This window comes from Euleptes europaea, chromosome 6, assembly GCF_029931775.1.
Source record: "Euleptes europaea isolate rEulEur1 chromosome 6, rEulEur1.hap1, whole genome shotgun sequence".
NCBI lineage: Eukaryota > Metazoa > Chordata > Lepidosauria > Squamata > Sphaerodactylidae > Euleptes > Euleptes europaea.
The window spans coordinates 75,234,276-75,247,625 of record NC_079317.1 but is presented as its reverse complement, the minus strand read 5'-3'; the positions used below and the strand labels follow the sequence as shown (position 1 = coordinate 75,247,625).

At 42.1% G+C, this 13,350-nt stretch overlaps 1 protein-coding gene across 1 annotated transcript in view; it reads right to left on the bottom strand.

Moving 5' to 3' along the window:
- Nucleotides 1-13,350, bottom strand: part of ANO3 (anoctamin 3) — a 195,094-nt gene that overhangs the window by 104,228 nt on the left and 77,516 nt on the right. The gene's annotated exons all lie outside the window — the stretch shown is intronic.

Here is a 13,350-nt window from a genome sequence, read left to right as displayed (position 1 = left end):
AAAGTTTATATTGCCATTGCTGTTATATGGTAATTTATCATTTGCGCCCAGTGCCTTAAACCCATTAGCACTGTCATTGCTTCAACCATATCTGTTTTAATATGTTTCTGATTAACCATACTTAAAGTAATTTGCTACAACGATACTGTAACATGGTTTTGAATAAACCATTAAAGCAGTTTCAACTACTGATCGTTTCAGCAATAGTTATCTGCACCAAACAGGGAGATAAATACATCTGATTGGAAAGTTTACCTCAGGAAGGAAACCTAAATAGAGAATAACGTTGGCTCGTTCAATCCTGGGGGGAAAGGAGATATTTAGGGCCAACCTACATGCTACGTTTTTTGGCAAATAAGATAAGGGTTGCCTGGACCTGACATACTTTCCCAGCAACAATGCAACAGCTGTGTGGAATGTCATGTTAACAATAGCAGAAGGTAGATTCTGCTCATACCTGTAACATGGGGGAAGGTGGGACTCCTGACTTCCCCTCTGCACCATTTTCCCTAGCTGAAATGTCCACAGTAGAGCATTATATTCATAACTTTGTATGTGGAGTACTTCAAACACACACATCTCCAAATATGGTTGCCAATCTCCAGGTGTGGCCTGGAGTTCTCCTAGATTTACTACTGATCTCCGGCCACCAGTGATCAGTTCTCTTGGAGAACATGGCTGCATTGGAGGGTGGACTGTATGGCATTATACCTCCCATCCCTCAGCCCTACCTTTTTTAAGCTCCACCCCCAATTCTCCAGATATTTCCCAGTACAGGGTCAGCAACTCTAGCTCCAAATTATGCAAATAGCTCGCGGCCTGAGGACATTTCAGGCAGTGAAAACAGCATGGAGGGGAAGACAGGAACCCCTTGTCCTCCCACACTGCAGTTCCAAGAAGAATCAGACTTCTGATGATTTTAAAATGACATTCCCTACAACTGCCTGCAGAGAAAGTCATTTGAGTCCAGGGTATCCTGAGCCAGCTCACCCCAAACTGACATGTAGTTTGGACCTCAGTTCAGAATGAGAAAAATGTATTTGTAATACTTCGTATAAAGGAACTGCTTTTAAACAGACAAGCTAAAAAGGGCAGCAAAACATGTGTGATAATATCATCATACTAGGATAAATTAATCCATATTTGGATTTTTGGAAAAAGAATTCTGAGACAGTTAAATTAAGGCTCTTTGAAAATAAAAGACCAGAACGTATACAGTTCCTATATCTGTACAACAGGGTACCATATCCCCAAACCTATGCCCAAAGGAAAATGGGGGGAAAAACATGTAAAGGCAATTCTGCCTCATTTGCTCACCTCTGGATTTTATGCTCAATGTTATGCCTACATCTTTGCAATTCTATTTTCAAACAGAAAACAAAAACAAAGCAAACATAAATATATAGTTGGTTCTATGAATTGGAAATTTGCACTTTATAGTGGATTCAACATACCTATAGATGTTGATTTTGTAACAGTGCAACCTTCAAAACACTTTTCTGACAGCAAGCCCCACTGAGTAGACCCCAGGATGGCACAGTAAGTCAACCAACAGGAAATAAGCTGCCATAGCAGGCAGGTGGATCGATTGTTCATCACGTCCTATGATCTTCTTTTACATAAGGCATAAACGGAATAGTCACCATCTTTATTTACTCCTCTTCATTTCTGATCATTTCTCTTGTCATTCACGAATTGCTCTTTTTAAAGAGATATCAGAAAAAGTTCAGGATGTTGACCCAATACTGTAATTCCTGGTTGCCTCCAACAAGCGGTGATTGATGACAGCGTGTTCTACTGAGTGGTGACCAAAAAGGGACGGTTGTGTGAGGCAGACACTGCCATGGCGTTGCATCTCCAGGATCAGAGGAGCATGCCTATTATTTTAGGTGCTGTGAAACACAGGCAGGACAGCGCTGCTGCAGTTGTCTTGTTTGTGGGCTTCCTAGAGGCACCGGGTTGGCCACTGTGTGCACTGACTGCTGGACTTGATGGACCTTGGTCTGATCCAGCAGGGCCTTTCTTATGTTCTTATGTTCATCTACACAGAGGCCAATAGCAGCTAATAATATCATTAATGCACACTGATGAAGGCCGCAGTAAGTTTCTGCAGAGGTACAGACTGGCACCACATCCATCATGTAAGCCTGGAACTCCTGCCCATCTTAGATTACTGCTTGATATTTCTGAGAACAAAGCACACACTACTCATGGTCCATAAATGAAGTTCAGGAAATGCTTTTCTCTCATGGGTTTCAAAGGTTGAACCTCCAAGCATTGGTTCAGACCAAATTTCCGGCCACCTCCCACATTCATAACATGAGATGGCATGATGTTCTGGAATGAAATGACCTTTGGTCATGATAGAATCATAGAGTTGGAAGGGACCACCAGGGTCATCTAGTCCAACCCCCTGCACAATGCAGGAAACTCACAACTACCTCCCCAGTGAACCCCACTCCATGTCCAGAGGATGGCCAAGATGCCGTCCCTCTCACCATCTGTTTAAAGTTATAGAATCAGCATTGCTGACAGATAGCTATCCAACCTTTCTTAAATACCTCCAGAGAAGGAGCACTCACCACCTCCCAAGGAAGCCTGTTCCACTGAGGAACCGCTCTAACAATTAGAAAATTCTTCCTAATGTCTAGATGGAAACTCTTTTGATTTAATTTCAACCTGTCAGTTCTGGACCGACCTTCTGGAGCAACAGAAAACAACTCGGCACCCTCCTCTATATGACAGCCCTTCAAGTACTTGAAGATGGTTATCATATCTCCTCTCAGCCTTCTCCTCTTCAGGCTAAACATACCAGCTCCTTCAACCTTTCCTCATAGGACTTGGTCTCCAGACCCCTCACCATCTTTGTTGAAATTTCTTGTGAAAGCCATTTTCTGATTTATTTTGGGGTTGTACATTTCACAAAACTCCAAAATTAACCGGATGTGCACATAAAAGTTAAACTTATGGCATCGATCAGACCGTGCCATTTCACTTGGGTTCCTACATCCAACTCCCTACTGTTTCTTTTCAGCCATTAATATTATTTGAGGCAGTGTTCCAAAACCAGCCCCCATTTATTGGTTTTCATTCAAAATGCTTTAATGTCACAGTAGTTCTCCTTTCAAATCAAAATGCCCATGGTGTATTCCTTCCCTCTGGTTATATAATGCCAGTACTCTGCATCAAAGTCATTTATCTGATGAGACGACTCAGATCCCACTTTATTTAGTGGGTGTTGAAAACAATCAAGGTGGGGTGCAATTGTTACTTTCTAAGGAACTGAGTAAAATATAGATGTAAAAGTGGAAGCTGCCTCAGGAAGCCACAGGGAAAAGTTAATTCACCTGACTTACAGAGTTTGACAAAATTGGGTGGGTGGGCGGTAGGAGAACAAAGTGATACTTTAACGATATTACTCACCAGGCCTACAGGCCTTGAGCAATGTCACACTAAGGAGAACAAAGTTACTCACAGGGAAAATCTTCTCTTGCTAATCTATTTTATACTATTACAAATAAAACTTTACTCAAAGTATTTAGTATTTCATACTGCAAAATCATTTTAATAATTTATTATAACAGATTTATATTCTGCTTTTTTACTATTTAAGCCTTCAGACAAAGTGTCTCAGTAGTAGGGTTGCCAGCTCCAGGTTGGGAAATACCTGGAGATTTTGGAGGTGGAGCCTGAAGAGGGCGGGGTTTGGGGAAGGGAGAGACTTCAATGCCATAGAGTCCAATTGCCAAAGCGGCCATTTTCTCCAGGTGAACTGATCTCTGTTGCCTGGAGAGCAGTTGTGATAGGAGGAGATCTCCAGCCACCACCTGGAGGTTGGCAACCCTACTCAGTAGGGGTGGGCTAATCCAAATCTACACTTTCCCTCTTCAAACAAACAGACTCCTTCACTTCATGCCTGATGACTGTGCTAGAGAGTCAGTATCCTGGTCTCTGGAAATGACACTTAGTGCCACTTCAGTGTTGGCAGACTGATAAGGAACAAACATGAGGATAAGGAACAAATATGAGGTTCTCTGTGTGTGTCCTTACAGATTAATTGGTTTTACTTTGTTTTTGCTGAATTTACTGATTTTGTATTACACTTATGAATATAGGTTCTGCTTTCTGTACCCCTGCCTGCAGAGGTAAGACAGGTAGCAGCCACTCATTGATTTTGTTGTGAAATAGCTCTGGAAATTTGTATGGATAGGGCTGCCAGGTCCCACCTCAAAACCGGCGGGAGATTTAGGGAGGCGGGGTTGGGGGTGGCGACCAGCATCATCTATGTGATGACGTCACTTACAGTGTAACCAGAAATGCCGTTGTGAGGCTTTTCCTGCATCTCCTGTTCCTATCTTAGTCTCCAGCCAGCTGGTTTCGCTCCCCCCCCACTGCCGCTCAGCTGTTTGGCAGTGGTGCAAGCTTTCTTTTTTTGCTTTGCCGTATCTCTGTGGTTTCCCTGGTGTCCCAGCATGAGAGACTTCTCTGCCACACTCTGCCCAGTGTCCCTAGTTACCCAGATTTCCTCGCAAGAAACCGTGGGGAAAAGCGGCTGGGGAGGAAAGCTCCGTGGGAAACTAGGGACACCCGGCAGAACGCGACACAGAAGGCTCGCACACTGGGGTGCCAGGGAAGCTGTGGAGATGTGGCAAAGCCAAAAAGAAAGCCCACACCGGCACCAAACAGTGGAGCAGCAGTAGGGCAGGGGGGAGTGAAACCGGCTGGCTGGAGACTAAGATAGGAACAGGAGGGGGCAGGAAAAGCCTCAAGCCAGCACTTCCAGTTACACTGTAGGTGACGTCATCGCATAGATGATGGTGGTCACTCCCCCTCTCTTCCCCCACCTACTTCTGCCCGCCGACAAGCTGAGAGTTGGCAGGTAACAGCAGCAATGGGCAGTAGATTGCCCGCCATAACCAGGCAGTTGGCAAGCCTATGTATGGAGAAATAGCACACATAGTGCAATCCCAAGCAGGTCTATTTGAAAGTAAGTCGAATGTTTTTCAGTGGGGCTTATTCCTAGGAAATTACAATTTACAGTCAGCTTAGGGTTCATACATCAGGCAAGGTAGGCTCTAGTCCATGAGAGATGGTCCATATAGGAGAGGTCTATCAGTGGCTACTAGCCATGGTGACTAAAGGAAACTTCGATGTTCAGACAGAGTAATCCTCTGAATACCAGTGCCAGGAGGCAACATAAGGAGAAGGCACTGGCCTTGATACCTTGTTGTTGGCCCTTCAGAGGATTTGTTTGGCCGCTGTGTGAGACAGGATGCTGGACCAGATGGACCACTGGTCTGATTCATCAGAGCTTTTCTTATAACAGGTTATTTTACAGTGAATGTGTGTCAAAATGTAAATATTTTTTAAGGTTTTACTTGGGAAACCAACAGAAGTTGGTTTCAGGTAGCCAGCTCAAGGTTGACTCAGCCTTCCATCCTTCCGAGGTTGGTAAAATGAGTACCCAGCTTGCTGGGGGTAAAGGGAAGATGGCTGGGAAAGGCACTGGCAAACCACCCCCTAAACAAAGTCTGCCTAGTAAACGTCGGGATGTGACGTCACCCCATGGGTCAGGAATGACCCGGTGCTTGCACAGGGGACCTTTACCTTTTAAATAAATCACAGACAAATACTTGCACCAAATGTTCTCAGAGCAGCTGGAGGTTTTTCAGAAGACTCCAACCTAGAGCTTTTAGCACCTGTGAAGGTTATGTAACAAGTCATGCCCATTCTTTTCTGAACTGAATAAATTGAAGGTTCACCCTGCAGGTACCTCAGAGCAGCTTTTTATGTAGATGCAAAACCAAATGCAGAGCCCACCCTGCTGACGCAGTAACACCTCATCCAAGAAGATGTTAAGCAGTGTGGCCTGTCAAAAAATAGACAACTGCAAATATTATAGGTCATAATGAATTGTGATGTTGCCTTTGGCAACTAATAATCTCTAGATTCAGCAATTCTTCACCAGAATGTATAACATTATATTCTGGACTTTTGTGCAAAAATATTAAATTCTTGTTTTACCTGAAAGGCTGCCAATACCAACAGGTAACCCTAGGTGGCTACCTTGAAGAAAATTTTGCATGGAACATTAAGCCAGCACAGAAAATGTCTGTTAATTGGCATCCCTTGGGAAGAGAGCTGATGGTCAGGTAGACCAGGCCTCCAACCCTGGTCCTTTAAATTTTAAAAGGGAAGGATACCTGGAACAAAACCCTAAACCAGTAACAACACCTCTGAAAAATCAGGCCAATGAAAACAGTGCCCCATCCAAAATCTGGATCCTATTTTTTTTTAAAATGCACACCTCTAGTTTTAATGTCAGGATTTCAGCTACCTAATATAATGCAGAGATTAGCCACATAGAATGATGAATTTGCAAAAGTGTTCAAAGTCTGGGTTTGTGCATCACCCATCGACTTTGAATAAACTTCATTAACTGTACTTTTTACAGTCACAGCTCAGCATGAGTAAGAGGGATAGCTGAAGTTTGCTAAACCACTAGGTGACCTATTGTGGTTTAGGGACAAACCACAAAGTCATGAGAATAGGAAGAAGCACTTTCCTAACAGATAATGGAAAACCACAGGGAGGGACCAAAATTTAGGCAAGAATGCCAGAGATGGGAAAACAGTTTTGTGGTTGGAGTGGCTCAGCTGACCCCAAATTTCTAGGTGATGTGTTCTAGGAATTATTCTGAAAGAAAGCAACATAAGAAACGTGTCAGAAATCACTACATTTGGGGAAAATGCCTCAGAGGAACGTTATGTGTCCCAGGCTGATGAACTCTTAGCTTACTTCTCAAACATGTTCATTTATATATCACTAATTCAATTCCTTTATTCTTCTGTAAATTCTTTCTGCATTGTTCCACTCCTCCTTAATTCCAGTTTGGAAATAAGAAACCTCTACAACTAATTCTGAATCATGTGTAATTTGCTGCAGCTTTCAGTTTGTTGGTTCATTTGCTATCCACATCAGGCCTTGAGTCTGAGGATTAAGATCCAGTGAAGATTCTAGTGTAACATTAAATTGTCTATTCATTTTAACCAGAACAGCATGATAATTAGACACACCCATAACATGATTCACAATGCACAGAATAAACATCATACCAAAAAAAAAAAAACCTTATGTAAGATGATCAATTTTGATTATGTATTTTATTAGTGTATATGTGCATACTGGTAACGCAGAGGAGGAGGAAAGACAAATAAACTCAAGTAACAGAAAGTTGTGAGAAACCAGGCATGCACACTGCACTGTATATTGTTTAGAAATAAAAGATGAAGCATTGGAAGATTCCTAATGGATCAGTAGGGGTGTGTATGATAAAATTCTTGAGCCAAAGATACACACAGAAATTGTTGGTTTGGGTCATTACTGTGACTTTCCAGAATGGTAACACAAATCTGGCATTCACATCTGTTGTTTTTTGACCCAAGCATGCACTTGTATTTTTATTTGATTCTACTGATTACTAGGGCAATGGCAATTCTCCATTCCAATCAGATCTTTGTATGGGAGATACACAGAGCACTTCCACCCAATCACCTTTGGAGAAAAGTTGCAGAGAGCTGCAGTTAACTTTCCTGCCCTTCTTTCTGGAGATGGAGCCCTTTTTTTTCTTTGCAAGTACTGCATATGGAAAAATAGAGAGCTGGGGGCACCTTGTTCAGAGGCCTGTAGGATATCCAACTCATTTGAAACCTAGGAGTTCTTTAGTGGACAGATAGCCCTCACTCCCCTGAAATGATGGTGTCATTTGGTTGAAAAACAACCACTTCAGTCCCCCTGAAAAAGTCTTCCATAGAGAGTAATGGCAGACCAATGAGAAGAGATGGGAGTGGCTCCAAAGGAAGTAAAAGGAAACAGACCACAACAAGTAGGGTTGCCAGGTCCCTCTTCACCACCGGCGGGAGGTTTTGGGGTGGAGCCTGAGGAAGGCGGGGTTTGGGGAGCAGAGGGACTTCAGTGCCATAGAATCCAATTGCCAAAGCAGCCATTTTCTCCAGGTGAACTAATCTCTATCAGCTGGAGATCAGTTGTAATAGCAGATTTCCAGCCACCACCTGGAGGTTGGCAACACTTAGGATGGTGGAGGGTATTTGACTTCATTGGTCCCATGTTGCCGGACGATAAAGCTCATTGTTAGTCTTACACATGTTGAGGGTTAAAAGCAAGCTTTATTTTATGCTGGCCTTTGGCTGTAATTAATAGTGTCATAAAGTGTGGCCATTTTCTCCAGGTGAAGTGACCTCTGATGGCTGGAGATCAGTTGTAATAGCAGGAGATCTCCAGCTAGTACCTGGAGGTTGGCAACCCTAACAACAAGGAAGGCGGCCAATGCAAAGTTTTCAGTGTAATGGTAGGATTTTTAAAATGTTAATCACTGTAAGAATAGGAAAATGAAATGAACGCAGGCAGGCTTTTGTTTTTTAATGATATGGCCAGCCAGAGCTCTGTTGCTAGGCTGCTGCATGACCACCATTTTAGGATTCAGTAGAGAGAGGTGCAACTGCACTGATGGTCACCTACTTTGGGGTACAGGAAAAGAAAATAAGGAATGGAGGAGTATGAATTTATATTGTAGTAAGTATTCATCAGACTGGGGGCAATGAAGAAATGAAAAATCTTTACCCTAACCCTTCTTCCATAAAAAAGCAAGCTAGTTGTCCAAAGACACCTTCGGTTAATTTTAATTTTCAGTCCATTAAACAAAACAACTATAATCTTGACTAATTTTTGGTTGTTCCTCAGGTTAATGCAAAACTGGTTCCATGTGGTACCAAACTCTTGCGTATCCCATATTGCTTTTGTTTTGCAATTATCTCCGTAAAAGGCCTCTTGTTCAAAGATATATCCTTACTTTTATTTAGATCAGAGGTGCTACTTAATGTGCACCAGCCATTGAGCAGATTTGAAGATGCTCAGAGTCTATTTATTTGTTTGTTTATTCGTTTATTTATTGATGTCTTTTATAGTCTGTCTTTCTCACTTGGAGCCAAGGCTGATTATAGTTAACTGTTAAGAAAAATACTAGGAACTTTGCCATTTAGCCCCAAGGGGACAATAGATAATGAACTAAACAATGAATATTGTATTTCATACCCTGCCCTTTAAGAAAAGTCAGCTGCCACCACTGATTATAGTAACTAAAAAGGCTACATTAACACACAGGCCTTCATCAGTGTTTATGCATTAGCTCCTTTTAAAGAACCTAACCAACAGGAGTTACAACCTCTCAGCTGCATAAAACCTTCCTTTACATATGCAATGAACCATTGAAAGAAGTGTCAAGAAACAAAACCCATTGATTACATTAGCTGCTGACTCTCTGTGGGTGAAACTGTGTATGGCATTTGGTTGTGTAAATGTTTTCCTAAAGGTTTAAAAGACAAACTCTAAAGCAGGCAAGAGAAGCTGTAATATAGATCCAAAGCTAGAGCTTCAGTGGATAAGATTAGTTACATCGTTCCCTGGGAGACATTTTTCTCCTTGTGCACTGGCTGTTTCCATTGGATATGCTGCTCTCTTGATGTACAGTATTTGCAGTTGAATTCTCAAATCACTCTGCACAGGGGTCTGAAACTGTCTGACACTCTCTGTGAAACTGATCCAATAAGCAGCCTCGTAAGTCATTCATGAATATTTCAGCATTCTCGCTGGTTGCAAACAAAAACAAAACCCCTGTTTGATCAGGCTGAAGTCTGAAACTGACCAATACTCACTGTGAAATAGACCAAATAAGCAACTGCGCAGGTCATTTGTGATTATTTCTCCCTAGTTGCAAACACACACCCCCTTTGATCAGGCTGACGTGAGTAACTGACCAACACTTGCTGTGAAACTGACCAAATAAGCAACCTCCTAGTATTCCAGCTTTGAGGGGGAGTGGTTGGATGAGGGGGAAAGACAAGTGGGAGGGAGAAGTGAGAATGGGCATGGGGAGAAAACCCCGAATTGACAAGTATGCACAGGACCAACTTTCTATTTGGGATCGAGGCAGACATTAAACTTGGGGTACAACAGCATCCACAAAATGTGGAGAAAACATGAGGGAAGAACTAGAGTACTTCTAAAGGTCAGAAAATACATGCATAATGAAAACAAAGCCCCAAAGTACTGGGGACTTGATGGTGATAGAAACAACCCGTGCATTAAAGGCCAAAGTCACTGTCTTAACTGTTTTGTACAATGTGGAAGATTATACTAGTAGCTGTATTTCCCCTGCTATGAGGTTAAAAGTAGTTTAGAAGTAGCAAGCCCACAGGAAAAGAGACAAACATCCTTCTTCCAATGCAAATAGCTCACGTGTATACAGTTTCTCATAGCTGCTTTAGGTAAAGCAAAACAAAAACCTCAGGTAAAGCGTTCATGCAGTTGAGCAACACTGTTGTTTGATTCAGTGTTGTGCAATCTTGTAGGGCTGCAACAAGAGCAGTAGTGTGGTCTAGCCTACCATATTTTTTAACTATAAGAATGATCTCTCTCCTGACCCAGTGGGTGAGGTGAATGGTATCCAAAGCATTTTTAAATAACAAAATGCTGTTAAATCGTGGCTATTGCAAAAAAGGGAGCACATTTATTTGTGTCTAAATTTCATTATTCTTTGTCATGTCAACATGAACTCCTCCATGTATAGTTACTGTTACTAAAGGGAACAGAACTAAAGGGAACAAATAGAGAAAAATACAAGGTCTCAGTAGTCCTTGGGCTGGGGGGGGGGGGACGGACAGTAAAGTAGAGCAGCATGTTGTCCTCTTATTACCGATGGGGGTTTGGTTTGCCTCCCTCATGCCATTCTTGAGTGTCCCCTGTGGCCCAGAACCAGCTTTTCAGGGACCTCAATGTATGGCAAGTGGAGGAGGAGAGGCAGGAAAAAGCTGTTTTGCAGATAGCACTAGCCTGGACCTAGTTCTTTGGTTTTTTTCCAGCATCAGGACAGGATGAAACATGGATATCACTAAATTTTAATAAGCAATGCTAGGGGGATATACTCGAAATGTGAATGCACCACTTGCACACCCACTTTCCCCACTTCAGCATGACGTCCAAGCCTTTTATGAATTTTTGGCAAATTCTTAAGCATGTGCAACTGACACATCAACTAAGCATCAAATTCCTAAGCAAGTGAAACTGACACATGTGAAACTGACACATCAATAAATATGCCAGTAATTGTTCTATAGGCAGGCATATCTTATTGTAACCTATGCAATTTTTGCATAGGTGCATTTGAAAATGGAAGCAGCTTGTGTTGTACAGCAGCGCACATTGTGGTACAAGGTTCTTTGCTGTACTTCATGTCAGTTAGCTTTATTTTATTTGTTGCAATACAGGGGAATATGTTAAAGCCATTTCCTTAGATTAACTTCTTTTCACCTTGTCAAGATGAAGCCGTATAAGCCTTGGTGTCTAGAGATGGCTAGGGGCTGATTGAGGGTGCATAAACTGAAGCATAATTTAGACAGTGGGAGACCTGAACAAATAAGAATTGGTGTCTAGAGATGGCTAGGGGCTGGCTGAGGGTGAATAAACTGAAGCATAATTTAGACAGTGGAAGACCTGAACTGGATGAATGGGGAAACAGCTGTTCTGGACAGGTTTGCAGTCTCCTTGAATGAACAGTTCATAGTTTAGGAGTGCTTGTCCACATCTTTGCTTCAGGAGTCCCAGAGAGTGGCCAAGACTAAATCAACTTTATCAGGTTGATTTGCCATCTTTGCTCACTGCTAGAACACAGAGGTGTGGCCACTGTCATTCATGTGTTGGTAGTTGTACTACAGTAAAGTTATCCATTTTAATAATTTATTGTAAAAGTAATATAATATCAAATAAATACCCTTAATTTGATGGCAGGTCAATGAAAATAGTCTGATAAGAATCTGGTTCTACTAAGAATGGTTGTAAATTTGCCTTAGCTTGTATTGAGTAATCTGAACACAGACTCAAGGTTCTCAGGAGGTGTGTGCACGTGAAGCCTTTCTGCATCCTAAGAAGCTTTTCTCCAATTGACATGGCTCTTCTTTAGGATAGGATATATACATCTATTTTTATGTCTAATAGGTCTTCAGAAAAGGGGAAATCAACCCTTGACTGAGTGCAGAATACACAAATACAGATCTTGCATTGGTAAGTAGGAACTCCTGCAGGTTCTGCTCATATCATAATTGCCAGTAGTAAATAAACCCCAGATTGACTGCTGATCAGATTGTGTGATTACTGAGCCTTTTGTAGGAGTTCACTGGGTGACTGCACATCTATGTCTGGTGCAACAGTACATATAGCCATGCGTGAGAAAGCAAAAGAGCATAGGAATTGTATTTTCTTTCCATCTGGGGACTCTGTTTCAGCATATAGCACCCCCCCCCCCTTGAGAGCATCATTTTACAATTGTCTTCTCTTTGAGGGGAGGGCTTTGTTTCAGCATCTGAAACATCGCCTCACCAAGAGATTTCTTCCCATTTTGGTACTCCATTTCAGCATGACACCTTCTAAATCCACATTCCATGCAACTCTCAATATTTATTTTTATGTTTTTGCCTTCAGGTCACAGCTGACTTATGACAAACCTTCATTTCAAGGCAAGAGATGTTCAGAGGTTGTTTGCCATTGCCAGCCTCTGCGTAGTCCTCTTTGGCTGTCTCCCATCCAAATATTGACCAGGGCCGACCCTGCTTAGCTTCTGAGATCTGATGAGATCGGGCTAGCCTGGGCTATCCAGCCTCTCTATATTTAGCACTGGCTAATTGAAGCATTTGCAAAAGCTGTTATTATGTCCCTTCTTTGGATGGGCAATTGGACATTCTGTGGTGAGCTGGACAGGCAAGAAGAGTCCTTTTCATATGATCAAAACAATGATGCTACCTAATTAACCAGGTGATTTAAATTGACCCTCATGATTTTCACATGGGTTCTCCCCAAATTTACCATTGAGTCACAGATCACAGCCAGGTCCACAGGCAGCACTCTGCTCAACAAAAAACCCAGAGCTTTGCAGTGTAAAAGTCAGAAGAAAAAAGCGTAAAGCATGGTAACTACCCCAAGGAGTTTACAATCTAAATTCAGACAGCGGGGGAGAGAGAGAGAGAGAGAGAATGGAGAAAGAGAGAAGGGGTAGAAAGCCAACTCGGTAATTAAAAAGAAGAACCTCCATGTGCTGACAGTGCCTATTAGAAGCACAAAAATACAGCATTTAGTGTAAGAAAATACTTCCCTCCTAAATTTATGGAAGCCTATGGAAAAGAATGTTCTCATTTCAATGAACTTTAGTAGTTGATTGCAAGTGTATCTTCCCATTTCACACAGTATGATCAGTTGCAAAGTGCATTGAAAATGGATTGAAAG